The sequence below is a fragment of the Heptranchias perlo genome, chromosome 1 (genome assembly GCF_035084215.1).
Source record: "Heptranchias perlo isolate sHepPer1 chromosome 1, sHepPer1.hap1, whole genome shotgun sequence".
NCBI lineage: Eukaryota > Metazoa > Chordata > Chondrichthyes > Hexanchiformes > Hexanchidae > Heptranchias > Heptranchias perlo.
The window spans coordinates 35,137,810-35,155,947 of record NC_090325.1 but is presented as its reverse complement, the minus strand read 5'-3'; positions in this window follow the sequence as shown (position 1 = coordinate 35,155,947).

The window sequence follows — 18,138 nt, the reverse complement described above, 5'->3', positions numbered from 1 at the left end:
GGGATTCTAGGAGTAGGGGGCACAGTCTAAAAATTAGAGCCAGACCTTTCAGGAGTGAGATTAGAAATATTTCTGCACACAAAGGGTGGTAGAAGTTTGGAACTCTCTTCCGCAAACGGCAATTGATACTAGCTCAATTGCTAAATTTAAATCTGAGATAGATAGCTTTTTGGCAACCAAAGGTATTAAGGGATATGGGCCAAAGGCAGGTATATGGAGTTAGATCACAGATCAGCCATGATCTTATCAAATCGCAGAGCAGGCACGAGGGGCTGAATGGCCTACTCTTGTTCCTATGGATAAGATGCATCTGAGGATTCTTAAGGAAATAAGGGAGGAAATTGCAGGAACTCTAGCACAAATCTTCCACTCAAATACTGGAGAGATGTCTGGGGACTGGAAAAAGAAAGATGTTACTCCCACTTTAAAAAAAGTTAGCATAAAAGTGACCCAGAAAGCTATAGATCAGTGATTTTCACATCCATTGTGGGTAAAATTATGAAAACCCTTATTAAAGATAAGATCCATGGGAGCAACTCTAGCAAAGAGCCAGCACAGATGTGATGGGCTGAATGGCAGCCTCCTCTGCTGTAAACTTGTACAGTTCCATGAGATTTGTGACATCAGATCATTAAAACCAATAAAATATGTTCCCTGGAGATGTTGGCCTTGATACAAGGAGTGTGCTGATGTCAGTGTAGAATCTCTCATGCAACCCAGTAGCCTTTATTATCAAAGACATTTTAAGGGATGCAGCTACCAAGGCAGGTATCATATTGTGGGGGGTCAGCAATTCTTCCAGTCTTTAGAAAGGCTGAAAATACTTTAAAAATATTTGTTAGCTGCATGCAGTGGTGGGTTTTGCAGAGAGGTGACAGGCTAAAAACACAAAGTAAAGGCTCAAAACAGTGCAATTGGTCAAATGGAATAGCTGCTGTTTGATGATTGACAAAGTGAATGTGCTCCTGCAGGAGGCAGATGCTCTCCCAATTCTGCAATCCCTCTGTACCTGGGGCATAACTACTCTCCCAGCACATAGTGCTACAGAATGCAATTCTATGTTTAATGAACATCTTTAAAATGTTGCCAGGAGACATTGTTACATGGCCAATTACTGGGAGATGTGGCACATCAACTACAATGAGGTTGCCCCTGTAAAACCTTCAGGTAACCATCCCAAGTCTCGAAGAAGACTGGCCATATCAGTGAACTACAGGAAGGATAGGATCAGGTGCTGGACTCTGCAGTTAGCAGACTGAGAAAAGAGACAATCTCCTTTGATTGGTGCTACACTGCTATAATTTATCACAATTGTGAATGATTATCTTACTAAACTAATAGCACCAATTGATCCAAATGTTTAGGGCAAATCCATATTAACTTGATAGAAAGGAAAGCACTTCCCCTCCCCCATTTTTGAGCAGAAAGTAATTGACCATAAATTTCTATGACCAACTTAAAAAAAAACATCATTTTTTGTTGTCAACATAGAGATGCTTGAATCTCCTACCCTGCAAGAGAGAGTGCAGAAGAGGTTTACTAGAATGATTCCAGGGATGAGGGACTTTAATTACATCTCTAGACTAGAGAAGTTGGGGTTGTTCTCCTTGGAACAGAGAAGGTTGCAAGAAGATTCAATAGAGGTATTCAAAATAATGAAGAGTCTAGGCAGAATAGATAGAGAGAAACTGTTCCCATTGGCAGAAGTGTCAAGGACCAGAGGACATAGATTTAAGATGACTGGCAAAAGAACCAAAGGTGATATGAGGAAATATATTTTTACACAGCAAGTGGTTAGGATCTGGAATGCACTGCCTGAGGCAGTGGTGGAGGCAAGTTCAATCATGGCCTTCAAAAGGGAACTGGATAAGTACTTGAAAGGAAAAAAAATTGCAGGGATAGGGCAGGGAGTGGGACTAGCTGGATTGCTCTTGCATAGAGCCAGCACAGACTCAATGGGCCAAATAGCCTGCTTCCATGCTGTAACCTTTCTATGATTCTAAGGCCACTGTCTCATCAATCATGCAGAACAGCATCATGCATTCCAAAGTGCTTCCATACAAAATAATAGGGGCTGCAACATCAAACTGTGCTGAAAGCAGCACCAGAGCTGACCAAACATAGAAACTGCCAATGCATGTAGAATGGCTCTCAGGCCAGTTTGAAGTTATGCAATCTGCTGTTTACAATGCAGCCTCTCAGATGTGAAGACACTTTCCATGTTTAACACTGCAGCAGTCCAGCAGGGGAAGTACTTTCAGCTCTGATTAGAAGGTTGTGGGTTCAAGCTCCACTCTAGGACTTGAGTACATAACACTCAGTTGACACTCCAGTGCAGCACTGAGGGAGTGCTGCACTGTCAGAGATGCCTTCTTTCAGATGAGACATTAAACTACAGTCCTGTTGAATTTTATATCAGATCAGGCCTAGTACTGTAGCTCCTTACATAATTAACAGATTCAAGGACCCATGAGACAGTGATATATCTGACAGATGTTTATTACTATATGACAACACACAGAATTGAACAAGCAAGCAATACATTTTATATACTCACAAGTAGGATGCCCATCAGGGAAGTAGGTCCTTATACCTCACCAGGGAATTCACAATCTTGAGCTTCAACTTGCTCTTAAACTCACTCATATTTATATAGCTGTATGGACAATTTCTAAGTAATGGCAGATGACTTCCTTTGAACCTATTAACTTTAAGACAACTATCATGTGATCTTTATGTGTCATATGTTACTGCATCAGTAGGTGGCAATGTTGCACCACGTACACATTCTCACTGGAATAATAGGTGGCCCCATAAACGATAAGTAACCTTACATGGCTGTTGCCAATTACTTTTTCACACGTAATTTAACCCAGGCATGCTCTCTCCAAAATAGGCTATAATTCTTTCTGTCTTTCTTCTTAAATTGTCCTAAACTTTACAATACTCCTGTCTTGCTTGGCTTGCAGAATCCTAACTGTCTAATCTAAATTATGTTAGTCACTATCACACAGAATACATTCTCAGAATACAAAGATATTATTACTGACTTCTGTATTGTTAAGCTATTTTTACTCATTTACCACTAGATATTCTGAGCCTTCTGTCGAATCATGGCCAATGCAGCCCTGCAATTTCTATACTTCCTCCTTTACTGAAGCCCTGTATGCGAGCCACCCCATGATGCTCTTTAGTTATGCCGAGCTATTCACCAATTATACGCTGTCCTACACCATCTGCTCTCTCAGGTGGACATAAAAGATCCGATGACATTATTCAAAGATGAATAGGGGAGTTCTCCCAGAGTCCTGGCATTTATCCCTCAACCAACACACCCAAAACAGTTTAATCGGTCATTTATCTCATTGCTATTTGTGAGACCTTGTTACATACGAACATATGAATTAAGAGCAGGAGTAGGCCATTCGGCCCCTCGAGCCTGCTCTGCCATTTGATAAGATCGTGGCTGATCTGATTGTGACCTCAACCCTACTTTCCCATCTACCTACTATAACCTTTGACTCCCTTGTTAATCAGGAAACTATCTAACTCAGCCTTAAAAATATTCAATGACCTGCCTCCACCGCTCTCTGGGGAAGGGAGTTCCACAGACTTATGACCCTCTGAGAGAAAAAAATTTCACCTCATCTTCGTCTTAAATGGGAGACCCATTATTTTTAAATTGTGTCCCCTAGTTCTAGTCTCTCCCAAAAGGGGAAACATCCTCTCAGCATCTACCCCTTCCAGTCCCCTCAGGATCTTATATGTTTCAATAAGATCACCTCTCATTCTTCTAAACTCGAATGTATACAGGCCCAACTTGTCCAACCTTTGCTCACAACCGTTATGCATAAAATAGCTGCCACGTTTCCCTGCATTACAACAGTAACTACAATTCAAAAGTAAATAATTGGCTGTGAAGTGCTTTGGGACATCCTGAGGCCATGAAAGGCTATATAAATGCAAGTTCTTTCTTTACTTTTTTTTTGATTTGTTCATGGGATGTGGGCGTCGATGGCGAGGCCGGCATTTATTGCCCATCCATAATTGCCGTTGAGAAGGTGTGGTGAGCCGCCTTCTTGAACCGCTGCAGTCCGTGTGGTGACGGTTCTGTTAGGGAGGGAGTTCCAGGATTTTGACCCAGCGACGATGAAGGAACGGCGATATGTTTCCAAGTCGGGATGGTGTGTGACTTGGAGGGGAACGTGCAGGTGGTGTTGTTCCCATGTGCCTGCTGCTCTTGTCCTTCTAGGTCGTAGAGGTCGCGGGTTTGGGAGGTGCTGTCGAAGAAGCCTTGGCGAGTGGCTGCAGTGCATCCTGTGGATGGTACACACTACAGCCACGGTGCGCCGGTGGTGACGGGAATGAATGTTTAGGGTGGTGGATGGGGTGCCAATCAAGCGGGCTGCTTTATCTTGGATGGTGTCGAGCTTCTTGAGTGTTGTTGGAACTGCACTCATCCAGGCAAGTGGAGAGTATTCCATCACACTCCTGACTTGTGCCTTGTAGATGGTGGAAAGGCTTTCGGGAGTCAGGAGGTGAGTCACTCGCCGCAGAATGCCCAGCCTCTGACCTGCTCTCGTAGCCACAGTATTTATATGGCTGATCCAGTTAAGTTTCTGGTCAATGGTGACCCCCAGGATGTTGATGGTGGGGGATTCGGCGATGGTAATGCCGTTGAATGTCAAGGGGAGGTGGTTAGACTGTCTCTTGTTGGAGATGGTCATTGCCTGGCACCTGTCTGGCGCGAATGTTACTTGCCACTTATCAGCCCAAGCTTGGATGTTGTCCAGGTCTTGCTGCATGCGGGCTCCGACTGCTTCATTATTTGAGGGGTTGCGAATGGAACTGAACACTGTGAAATCATTAGCGAACATCCCCATTTCTGACCTTAAGATGGAGGGAAGGTCATTGATGAAGCAGCTGAAGATGGTTGGGCCTAGGACACTGCCTTGAGGAACTCCTGCAGCAATGTCCTGGGGCTGAGATGATTGGCCTCCAACAACCACTACCATCTTCCTTTGTGCTAGGTATGACTCCAGCCACTGGAGAGTTTTCCCCCTGATTCCCATTGACTTCAATTTTACGAGGGCTCCTTGGTGCCACACTCGGTCAAATGCTGCCTTGATGTCAAGGGCAGTCATTCTCACCTCACCTCTGGAATTCAGCTCTTTTGTTCATGTTTGGACCAAGGCTTTAATGAGGTCTGGAGCCGAGTGGTCCTGGCGGAACCCAAACTGAGCACCGGTGAGCAGGTTATTGGTGAGTAAGTACCGCTTGATAGCACTGTCGACGACACCTTCCATCACTTTGCTGATGATTGAGAGTAGACTGATGGGGCGGTAATTGGCCGGATTGGATTTGTCCTGCTTTTTGTGGACAGGACATACCTGGGCAATTTTCCACATTGTCGGGTGGATGCCAGTGTTGTAGCTGTACTGGAACAGCTTGGCTAGAGGCGCAGCTAGTTCTGGAGCACAAATCTTCAGCACTGCAGCTGGGATGTTGTCGGGGCCCATAGCGTTTGCTGTATCCAGTGCACTCGGCCGTTTCTTGATAGCACGTGGAGTGAATCGAATTGGCTGAGGACTGGCTTCTGTGATGGTGGGGATATCGGGAGGAGGCCGAGATGGATCATCCACTCGGCACTTCTGGCTGAAGATGGTTGCAAACGCTTCAGCCTTGTCTTTTGCACTCACGTGCTGGACTCCGCCATCATTGAGGATGGGGATGTTTGCAGAGCCTTCTCCTCCCGTTAGTTGTTCAATTGTCCACCACCATTCATGACTGGATGTGGCAGGACTGCAGAGCTTTGATCTGATCCGTTGGTTGTGGAATCGCTTAGCTCTGTCTATAGCATGTTGCTTCCGCTGTTTAGCACGCATGTAGTCCTGAGTTGTAGCTTCACCAGGTTGGCACTTCATTTTTAGGTACGCCTGGTGCTGCTCCTGGCATGCTCTTCTACACTCCTCATTGAACCAGGGTTGATCCCCTGGCTTGTTGGTAATGGTAGAGTGAGGAATATGCTGGGCCATGAGGTTACAGATTGTGCTGGAATACAATTCTGCTGCTGCTGATGGCCCACAGCGCCTACATGGATGCCCAGATTTGTTCTGAATCTATCCCATTTAGCACGGTGGTAGTGCCACACAACACGTTGTATGGTGTCCTCAGTGCGAAGACGGGACTTCATCTCCACGGGGACTGTGCGGTGGTCACTCCTATCAATACTGTCATGGACAGATGCATTTGCGACAGGTAGATTGGTGAGGATGAGGTCAACTAAGTTTTTCCCTCGTGTTGGTTCACTCACCACCTGCCGTAGGCCCAGTCTGGCAGCTATGTCCTTCAGGACTCGGCCAGCTTGGTCAGTAGTGGTGCTACCGAGCCACTCTTGGTGATGGACATTGAAGTCCCCCACCCAGAGTACATTTTGTGCCCTTGCTACCCTCAGTGCTTCCTCCAAGTGGTGCTCAACGTGGAGGAGGACTGATTCATCAGCTGAGGGAGGACAGTAGGTGGTAATCAGCAGGAGGTTTCCTTGCCCATGTTTGACCTGATGCCATGAGATTTCATGGGGTCCAGAGTCAATGTTGAGGATTCCCAGGGCCACTCCCTCCTGACTGTATATCACTGTACTGCCACCTCTGGTGGGTCTGTCCTGCCGGTGGGACAGGACATACCTCAGGGATGGTGATGGAAGTGTCTGGGACGTTGGCTGAAAGGTATGATTCTGTGAGTATGGCTATGTCTGTGGGACAGCTCTCCCAATTTTGGCACAAGTCCACAGATGTTCGTGAGGAGGATTTTGCAGGGTTGACTGGGCTTGGTTTGCCGTCGTTGTGTCCGGTGTCTAGTGGTCCGTCCAGTTTTATTCTTATTATGACTTTTCGTAGCGAGATTTTACAACTGAGTGGCTTGGTGGGCCATTTCAGAATCAACCACGTTGCTGTGGGTCACATATAGGCCAGAAGGTTTCCTTCCCTAAAGGACATTAGTGAACCAGATGGGTTTTTACGACAATCCGGTAGTTTCATGGCCACCATTACTAATATTTTAATTCTAGATTTTTATTTGATTAATTGATTTTAAATTCACCAGCTGCCGTGGCAGGATTTGAACTCTTGACTCTGGAATTTAGTCCAGGCCTCTGGATTACTAGTCCAGTAACATAACCACTATGCTACCATACCCGTACTTGAGAGTCAATAAGAAAATTGATATGTTTCTTTTTCAAAGTATCAAAGAAATTGATGGTGAGACCATTATTTTCTTCAATAAAAATAATGTGTACAAAAATTACTGTCCAGACTTTCCTTCCCTTCTGTGGTGAAGCTGTAAAGCTGCATGTTCAATTTTTTCAGAAGCCTTGCACCAGGCAACAGAACTTAAGGCAATATGGTTAATGTCATTAATTTCATTCTTAATGGAATTTCTAATTAAAATGTTTAGTGTTTAAATGATACAGATGCAATATGGCGCCTTGTAAGCCAACACTAATGAAATCTTTTCTAAGGCAGACTGTAGGAGTACCTGTGTAGCAATAATAAGGAACAGCCAACATGGATTTACAAGGGAAAGGTCCTGCATGACCAACTGTTTTGACTTTTTTGAGAATGGTATAGATAATTACATAGTGGAACTCCTTATGATTGCTTTAGATTTTGAGTAAACTTCTGACAAAGTTCCACATGAAAGACTTCTAATTACACAAGCCATAGGAATCTGAGGTGAAACGTGGAACTGGATTAAAAAGTAAGTTTGAAAAATAGGAAATGGAAGGTACTCATAACCAATGCAATGTTGGGTGGGGTAGGTGTTGAAGAGGGTTCGGCAGGGAACATAGAGATGGACTCATATTTGTTAAAGACATTAATGACCAGGAAACCAATCTAAATGTAGATATCAAGTTTGTTAATGATATTAAAATAAGAAAAGCAGCTAAAGGTTTGCAAAAAAGATTTAGATCAATTATGCAACCAGGCTGACAAAAAACAACTTGAATTCAACTAGGAACATAGGAACACAGGAACAGGAGTAGGCCATTAAGCCCCTCGTGCCTGCTCCGCCATTTGATAAGATCATGGCTGATCTGTGATCTAACTCCATATACCTGCCTTTGGCCCATATCCCTTAATACCTTTGGTTGCCAAAAAGCTATCTATCTCAGATTTAAATTTAACAATTGAGCTAGTATCAATTGCCGTTTGCGGAAGAGAGTTCCAAACTTCTACAACCCTTTGTGTGTAGAAATGTTTCCTAATCTCGTTCCTGAAAGGTCTGGCTCTAATTTTTAGACTGTACCCCCTACTCCTAAAATCCCCAACCAGCGGAAATAGTTTCTCTCTATCCACCCTATCTATTCCCCTTAATATCTTATAAACTTTGATCAGATCACCCCTTAACCTTCGAAACTCTAGAGAATACAACCCCAATTTGTGTAATCTCTCCTCGTAACTTAACCCTTGAAGTCCGGGTATCATTCTAGTAAACCTACGCTGCACTCCCTCCAAGGCCAATATGTCCTTCTGAACTGATACCTATAAAGTTTTGCAGGCGGGTCAAACATATACAATGAATGATATTGAGTTAGCACAGGAAGATAAGAGATTTAGAAAGAGGCCTATGAATAATAGTAGACACATGCAGCAGGATTTCAATTGAATACCACCCAATTTTCAGAAAGGGGTAGGAAATGGATTGTGGACCTATTTTACCAGATCCATTCTTACAGCCGTCAGATTTTCCTGTCCCATTTCTGGGTGGGTGTATTTAAACGAGATGGTAATGATGATGTGATACCATATTTCCTTTCGTAACAACCTCAATAATGCTGAACATAAATTAAGCCTATATACATTCTTACGTTACAACAGTGACTACACTTCAAAAGTACTTAATTGGCTGTAAAGCGCCTTGGGACGTCTTGAGGTCATGAAAGGCTCTGTATAAATGCAAGTCTTTCTTTTCCAACAGGCGCCCAGCATTGGTAGACAATGGGAAATACGGAAGAAAGCTTAAATCGCTACAGCAAGCATTTTAATGGAGAGAGGGATATTCAATCTCACTGATGGAATTTGCATTTTTCAGTGTAGGTATGGGGACAGTTGGGCAGTCTTCTTGACCCTTTAAGCTTTTAAGGCATTGGAATCCTGCAGTAGCAGCCATTTCTTCAGTGACTGGGCTTCCTGCTCACTGGTAGCCACACTGCCTTGATCCTGTCTGAAATGTTTAAATTAAGTTGACCCCAGAAAAACTGCTGGGGTCAACTTAATTTGAGGACTGAGGACTTTCAATGTTCAGACAATGTGAAGCACTTTAAAAAAAAAGCCTGATAAAATGCTAGGATATACAGCCAGAGTTATAAAATACAAATATACAGAAGTACTGTGCACAGTTCTGGTCTGAATATTACAAAGGGATAAAGAAACACTTGTTGTGGTGTCCAAAACTAGGGGTCATAAATATAAGATAGCCACTTAATAAATCTGATAAGGAATTCAGGAGAAACTTCTTTACTCAGAGGGTGGTGAGTATGTGGAACTCGCTAACACATAGAGTGATTGAGGCAAATAGCATAGATGCCTTTAAGGGGAGGCTGGGTATGTACATGAGCGAGAAAGGAATAGAAGGATATGTTGATATGTCAGAAAATGCAGCTGCTAATTGGAGCTTAGCAAGGTTCCACAAACAGTAATGAGGTGTTTTAATGGTGTTAGTTAAGGAAGGAATGTTGGCCAGCATCATGGGAAAGCTCTTGGTCTTCTTCAAATAGTGCCTGGGAGTCTTTAACATCCACCTAAGCATGCTGATGGACCCCCGGTTTAAGACCTCATGTGAAAGACGGCACCACTAACAATGCAGCACTCCCTCAGTGCTGCACTGAAGTGTCACCTTAGATTACATAGGTGAATTTCTGAAGGGTGGGGGGGTTTTCTTTCACGCGTCCCCTGTAACTTTGACAGAAGAGCTGCAGAAACCCCAGAAAACGGCGTAAACGATATTTTTCTAAGGTTTCCACAGCCCTCCTGCAAAAGTTACCGTAGAATTTCACCGCCATATGCTCAAATTCTGAAATGGGATTTGAACTCACAACCTGTTGACTCAGAGGCCAGAGTGCTGCCAACTAAGCCAAAATGTTATTAGGATAACCTTTTTTTCTCAAAGAGTGATAACAGGGTACCCGAAGCAAAAATACTTGGGTTATTCAAAATGCAACTGGTTGATGTGATGGAAGAGTTAGGGTACGAGAGAGATGCTTCCATGGGGCAAGCTGCCTCCTCTCTCTAAGTTTTTCCACGTTCTTATTTGTATTCCAAATATTGCACTATAGTCCAATATATGTAGCAGACCTATTAATGTTACATTGTACTACTGCAGTGTTCTGATTAGACATTAGCTAAAGGTTGCAATGGTAACATTTTGTAAAGGGAATTATTTGAACTGACAAAAGTCAAGCCACTTTCTACATGAATACATCAAGGAAAGGACTCAAAGGATAAAAGGGCACCACTTGTAAGAGAACATTCCAGAAATTATAAAAGCTACAACAAGGGAGGGTGCATCGACAGTACCTATATTGCATGAAGGCAACATGAAGCCACTGCAGAAAGAAGAAAATAAAAATATTTAACATTACTGTGTTACAAACCTAGGGGTGTTTATTCTATTTACAGAACGTACAAAGGATTTTCTAAATGTACACTTGTCAGGAATAATTTTCACCTTCACCAACCGATTATCATTCCATTGAAATCAAGTGATGAAAGTGAAAATTACCTCCATAATGATTTGGATGTGGTAGAACATCTACTAGAAAAAACGTGATGCTGGCATTACAGATTGGACTTTAAAGAGCTTTGTTCTCTTGTCCCTGATTCTCCTTAAGATACTGGCCTAGAAATTCAATCATGTTCACATCCATTTTTCAGGCATTAAACGGGTGCATAGGTGTCCAATATGGCGGTCAGGAAGTTCGTGTTCATTAGGAGCCAGAAATGCACCGCTCACCATATTGAATCAGGCTGCTCCATAGGCGGCCAGGACACACGCCAGAACTGTTTAAAGCAATGGCTAAAATATTCAACTTGGGGCCCTATGCTTGTTGTAGGACCCTTTTGTGATCTTGGGTGTCCCAGCACCCGATTCACCATGTGTTAAACTTGCCCAGCAACTCGTGATGCTAACAGCCAAGAAGGTCCTGTCAGCAGCGCTATTTACAGGGATCGTCCACTAATTACAGGTTAGTTGCTGGTTTGTCATTTGAGGCTGCTGGTCAACCTTTGGGTGTTTTTTTAGCCTGTTATCTGACTTTCGAATCTTAATTTTGACTGCTGAGTAGATTTTGCTGGTGTTTTGCATTATTTTTGAATGCCTTCTAAACGGTTTTACTGCAGACATGGGTGGTCTGGTAGGGCTGCCTTTGGGTCTGGAGGGGAAGAGGGATCAGCAGCCACAGAGGGAGGAGGAGGGCATTGTGCAGGACGCCATAAACACAGTGGGCATACAGGGAGCACTTCTCCTACATGAACTTTTCGGAGGAGCAATGTATGAGGTGCCTTCGCTTCACCAAGGAGGCTGTCACTGATCTATGTCACCTGCTGCAACCACAACTTGAGCCGCGCACATGGGCATGAACAGCACTGCCTGTGGCTGTCAAAGTCAACGTGGCCTTTAATTATTACGCTACGGGTCTCTCTTAGGCAGCAGCAGGTGCCATCAGCGACATCTCCCAGTTTGCAGTCCACCGCTGTATGAGGGAGGTCGGTCACCGAGGCTCCCTACACCAGGAGGAACAACTACATTACTTTCCCCGTGGACAAAGCAAAGCAGGACGAGAGAATGTTAGGCTTTGCCCGCATGGCAGGCTTCTCCAGGGTCCAAGTGACGATCCGGATTCTTTCCCCTCAGTCTGGTTCAGTAAAAACTGAAGTCGAATACATTTTAAAGTTCAGCACAACTTTAATAGCAGGGTTCTTAGTCTGCAGCATTGATTTCAGAGCGCTGAGAACAGCTGAGAGGAGCCGAGCCGAGCGGAGGGAGCGTCCGATAAAAGGCGGGATTTCAGAGCGCTGAGAACAGCTGAGAGGAGCCGAGCCGAGCGGAGGGAGCGTCCGATAAAAGGCGGGATTTCAGAGCGCTGAGAACAGCTGAGAGGAGCCGAGCCGAGCGGAGGGAGCGTCCGATAAAAGGCGGGATTTCAGAGCGCTGAGAACAGCTGAGAGGAGCCGAGCCGAGCGGAGGGAGCGTCCGATAAAAGGCGGGATTTCAGAGCGCTGAGAACAGCTGAGAGGAGCCGAGCCGAGCGGAGGGAGCGTCCGATAAAAGGCGGGATTTCAGAGCGCTGAGAACAGCTGAGAGGAGCCGAGCCGAGCTGCGACCGAGTTCGAAGTGACGTCAGGAATCAGATCGGGACGCGACACAGGGGAGGCACCTGATTGGTGAGTAGGTTCAGGTGAGTATTTCTACTTATCTACAGTAACGAAAGTAAAAGGAAAGGGAAGGTCTGCAGGTCTTATCGGAAGTAGCGTTTATTTTTTAGTGAATCAAGGTCCCTAGTGTAGTTAACATTCTCTAAATTGAGAACAATTTAAAGGAGTAAACTCCTTAAAGGGAGTGGTAAGTAGTTTTTCTTTCCTTTTTTCTTCTCTTGACATTGTAGTTGTTCTTAAGCTAATTTAAGGGTTAAGTCATGGCAGGAGATCCCAGCGCCGTGTCATGTTCCTCTTGTGGGATGTGGGAATTCAGGGCTCCTTCCTGTATCCCTGATTCCTTCACCTGCGGGAAGTGTGTCCAGCTGCAGCTATTGTTTGACCGCTTGACGGCTCTGGAGCTGCGGATGGATTCACTTTGGAGCATCCGCGATGCTGAGAAAGTCGTGGATAGCACGTTCAGTGAGTTGGTCACACCGCAGATAAAAATTACTGAGGGAGATAGTGAATGGGTGACCAACAGACAGAGGAAGAGTAGGAAGGCAGTGCAGGGGTCCCCTGCGGTCATCTCCCTCCAAAACAGGTATACCGTTTTGGATACTGTTGGGGGAGATGGCTCACCAGGGGAAGGTGGCAGTGGCCAGGTTCATGGCACCGTGGCTGGCTCTGCTGCACAGGAGGGCAGGAAAAAGAGTGGCAGAGCTATAGTGATAGGGGACTCGATTGTAAGGGGAATAGACAGGCGTTTCTGCGGACGCAACCGAGACTCCAGGATGGTATGTTGCCTCCCTGGTGCAAGGGTCAAGGATGTCTCGGAGCGGCTGCAGGACATTCTGGAGGGGGAGGGTGAACAGCCAGTTGTCGTGGTGCATATAGGCACCAACGATATAGGTAAAAAACAGGATGAGGTCCTACAAGCTGAATTTAGGGAGTTAGGAGTTAAACTAAAGAGTTGGACCTCAAAGGTAGTAATCTCAGGATTGCTACCAGTGCCACGGGTTAGTCAGAGTAGGAATGACAGGATAGCTAAGATGAATACGTGGCTTGAGAGATGGTGCAAGCTGGAGGGATTCAAATTCCTGGGCCATTGGAACCGGTTCTGGGGGAGGTGGGACCAGTACAAATTGGACGGTCTGCATCTGGGCAGGACTGGAACCAATGTCCTAGGGGGAGTGTTTGCCAGTGCTGTTGGGGAGGGTTTAAACTAATGTGGCAGGGGGATGGGAACCGATGCAGGAAGTCAGTAGGAAATAAAGTGGTGACAGAAACAAAACGCAGTAAGGGAGAGTGTACAGAACATGACCGGACAGATGGTCTGAGAAAGCAGGGCAAAGACCAAGGGAAGTCTAGATTAAACTGCATTTATTTCAATGCAAGAAGTCTGATGGGCAAGGCAGATGAACTCAGGGCATGGATGGGTACATGGGACTGGGATGTTATAGCTATTACTGAAACATGGCTAAGGGAGGGGCAGGACTGGCAGCTCAATGTTCCAGGGTACAGATGCTATAGGAAAGATAGAGCAGGAGGTAAGAGAGGAGGGGGAGTTGCGTTCTTGATTAGGGAGAACATCACGGCAGTAGTGAGAGGGGATATATCCGAGGGTTCGCCCACTGAGTCCATATGGGTAGAACTGAAAAATAAGAAGGGAGAGATCACTTTGATAGGATTGTACTACAGACCCCCAAATAGTCAACGGGAAATTGAGGAGCAAATATGTAAGGAGATCACAGACAGCTGCAAGAAAAATAGGGTGGTAATAGTAGGGGACTTTAACTTTCCCAACATTGACTGGGACAGCCATAGCATTAGGGGCTTGGATGGAGAGAAATTTGTTGAGTGTATTCAGGAGGAATTTCTCATTCAGTATGTGGATGGCCCGACTAGAGAGGGGGCAAAACTTGACCTCCTCTTGGGAAATAAGGAAGGGCAGGTGACAGAAGTGTTAGTGAGGGATCACTTTGGGACCAGTGATCATAATTCCATTAGTTTTAAGATAGCTATGGAGAAGGATAGGTCTGGCCCAAAAGTTAAAATTCTAAATTGGGGAAAGGCCAATTTTGATGCTATTAGACAGGAACTTTCAGAAGTTGATTGGGAGAGTCTGTTGGCAGGCAAAGGGACGTCTGGTAAGTGGGAGTCTTTCAAAAGTGTGTTAACCAGGGTTCAGGGTAAGCACATTCCTTATAAAGTGAAGGGCAAGGCTGGTAGAAGTAGGGAACCTTGGATGACTCGGGAGATTGAGGCACTCGTCAAAAAGAAGAAGGAGGCATATGACATGCATAGGCAGCTGGGATCAAGTGGATCCCTTGAAGAGTATAGAGATTGCCGGAGTAGAGTTAAGAGAGAAATCAGGAGGGCAAAAAGGGGATATGAGATTGCTTTGGCAGATCAGGCAAAGGTGAATACAAAGAGCTTCTACAAATACATAAAGGGCAAAAGGGTAACTAGGGAGAGAGTAGGGCCTCTTAAGGATCAACAAGGTCATCTATGTGCGGAACCACAAGAGATGGGTGAGATCCTGAATGAATATTTCACATCGGTATTTACGGTTGAGAAAGGCATGGATGTTAGGGAACTTGGGGAAATAAATAGTGATGTCTTGAGGAGTGTACATATTACAGAGAGGGAGGTGCTGGAAGTCTTAACGCGCATCAAGGTAGATAAATCTCCGGGACCTGATGAAATGTATCCCAGGACGTTAAGGGAGGTTAGGGAGGAAATTGCGGGTCCCCTAGCAGAGATATTTGAATCATCCACCGCTACAGGTGAGGTGCCTGAAGATTGGAGGGTAGCAAATGTTGTGCCTTTGTTTAAGAAGGGCGGCAGGGAAAAGCCTGGGAACTACAGACCAGTGAGCCTGACATCTGTAGTGGGTAAGTTGTTAGAGGGTATTCTGAGGGACAGGATCTACAGGCATTTGGAGAGGCAGGGACTAATTAGGAACAGTCAGCATGGTTTTGTGAGAGGAAAATCATGTCTCACGAATTTGATTGAGTTTTTTGAAGGGGTAACCAAGAAGATAGATGAGGGCTGTGCAGTAGACGTGGTCTACATGGACTTCAGCAAAGCATTTGACAAGGTACCGCATGGTAGGTTGTTACATAAGGTTAAATCTCATGGGATCCAAGGTGAGGTAGCCAATTGGATACAAAATTGGCTTGACGACAGAAGACAGAGGGTGGTTGTCGAGGGTTGTTTTTCAAACTGGATGCCTGTGTCCAGCGGTGTGCCTCAGGGATCGGTGCTGGGTCCGCTGTTATTTGTTATTTATATTAATGATTTGGATGAGAATTTAGGAGGCATGGTTAGTAAGTTTGCAGATGACACCAAGATTGGTGGCATTGTGGACAGTGAAGAAGGTTATCTAGGATTGCAACGGGATCTTGATAAATTGGGCCAGTGGGCCGATGAATGGCAGATGGAGTTTAATTTAGATAAATGTGAGGTGATGCATTTTGGTAGATCGAATCGGGCCAGGACCTACTCCGTTAATGGTAGGGCGTTGGGGAGAGTTATAGAACAAAGAGATCTAGGAGTACAGATTCATAGCTCCTTGAAAGTGGAGTCACAGGTGGATAGGGTGGTGAAGAAGGCATTCAGCATGCTTGGTTTCATTGGTCAGAACATTGAATGCAGGAGTTGGGATGTGTTGTTGAAGTTGTACAGGGCATTGGTGAGGCCACACTTGGAGTACTGTGTACAGTTCTGGTCACCCTATTATAGAAAGGATATTATTAAACTAGAAAGAGTGCAGAAAAGATTTACTAGGATGCTACCGGGACTTGATGGTTTGACTTGCAGGGAGAGGTTAGACAGACTGGGACTTTTTTCCCTGGAGAGTAGGAGGTTAAGGGGTGATCTTATAGAAGTCTATAAAATAATGAGGGGCATAGATAAGGTCGATAGTCAAAATCTTTTCCCAAAGGTAGGGGAGTCTATAACGAGGGGGCACAGATTTAAGGTGAGAGGGGAGAGATACAAAGGGATCCAGAGGGGCAATTTTTTCACTCAAAGGGTGGTGAGTGTCTGGAACGAGCTGCCAGAGGCAGTAGTAGAGGCGGGTACAATTTTGTCTTTTAAAAAGCATTTGGACAGTTACATGGGGAAGATGGGTATCGAGGGATATGGGCCAAGTGCAGGCAATTGGGACTAGCTTAGTGGTATAAACTGGGCGACATGGACATGTTGGGCCGAAGGGCCTGTTTCCATGTTGTAACTTCTATGATTCTATGATTCTATGATTCTATGATTTGGACTCCTGATAGAGCCCCTCTATGCTGGCAGAGCAAGAACAAAAACATACAGAAATCCACACGTTTTTATACAATCAATAGGGGTTGGAACATACTTAACGAGGGTCAACACCAATCATAAGCCGGGCATAGGTTGCCATGCGAGGTTACATTATTTCCGGCCAATCATAAATCGTCCATGTGCTGATCATGCTGCTGTTAGACATCAAAGGGGATACTTCCTCACCTTCCAACTTGGAATGTTCTTCCCTGTTCCTTCTGTTCCTTATCTCCCAACCTGGAATGTCTTTCAACTTTGGCTAAGCTCGTTACCTATATTGATCTGCCATAAACATGGAGACATTCAGACCAGTCCTTGAATCACATCAAAGACTCTACATTGCTAAGACCATGCAAACCTGCTGACTATGCAAACATATGGCCTAGCAGGAGGCCAGGCCACCTGTACCAATCTCAGTTACTAACTAATTAACCCTTTCTAACCATTTTGCATTCTGCTTCTTTGCCACGTAGGCATCTTAATATTTTACCGAAAACTGACCACGTAGGGATTCTCACAAGCTGCCATAGAGTGCACCCACATTGTTTTGTGTGTTCTCCATAACCATCCTGGCACCTTTATCAATGGAAAGGGATTCCAGTCCCTCAACACCCAGCTGGTGGGTGACCTCAAGCAACAGTGGGCTCGGCTGCAAACTGCAGTCTGTCCCAGCTGGTTGTATGGCACTAACAAAGGTTAGATAGACTGGGACTTTTTTCCCTGGAGAGTAGGAGGTTAAGGGGTGATCTTATAGAAGTCTATAAAATAATGAGGGGCATAGATAAGGTCGATAGTCAAAATCTTTTCCCAAAGGTAGGGGAGTCTATAACGAGGGGGCATAGATTTAAGGTGAGAGGGGAGAGATACAAAAGGGTCCAGAGGGGCAATTTTTTCACTCAAAGGGTGGTGAGTGTCTGGAACGAGCTGCCAGAGGCAGTAGTAGAGCCGGGTACAATTTTGTCTTTTAAAAAGCATTTGGACAGTTACATGGGTAAGATGGGTATAGAGGGATATGGGCCAAGTGCAGGAAATTGGGACTAGCTTAGTGGTGTAAACTGGGCGACATGGACATGTTGGGCCGAAGGGCCTGTTTCCATGTTGTAACTTCTATGATTCTATGATTCTATGAATGAGATCTCCTCTCATTCTTCTAAACTCTAGTGAATACAGGCTGAGTTGACCCAACCTCTCATACGACAGTCCTGCCATCCCAGGAATCAGTCTGGTGAACCTTCGCTGCACTCCCTCTAAGGCAAGTATATCCTTTCTTCGGTAAGGAGACCAAAACTGCACACAATACTTCAGGTGTGGTCTCACCAAGGTCCCGTATAACTGCAGTAAGACATCCTTGCTCCTGTACTCAAATCCTCTTGCAAAGAAGGCCAACATACTATTTGCCTTCCTAACTGCT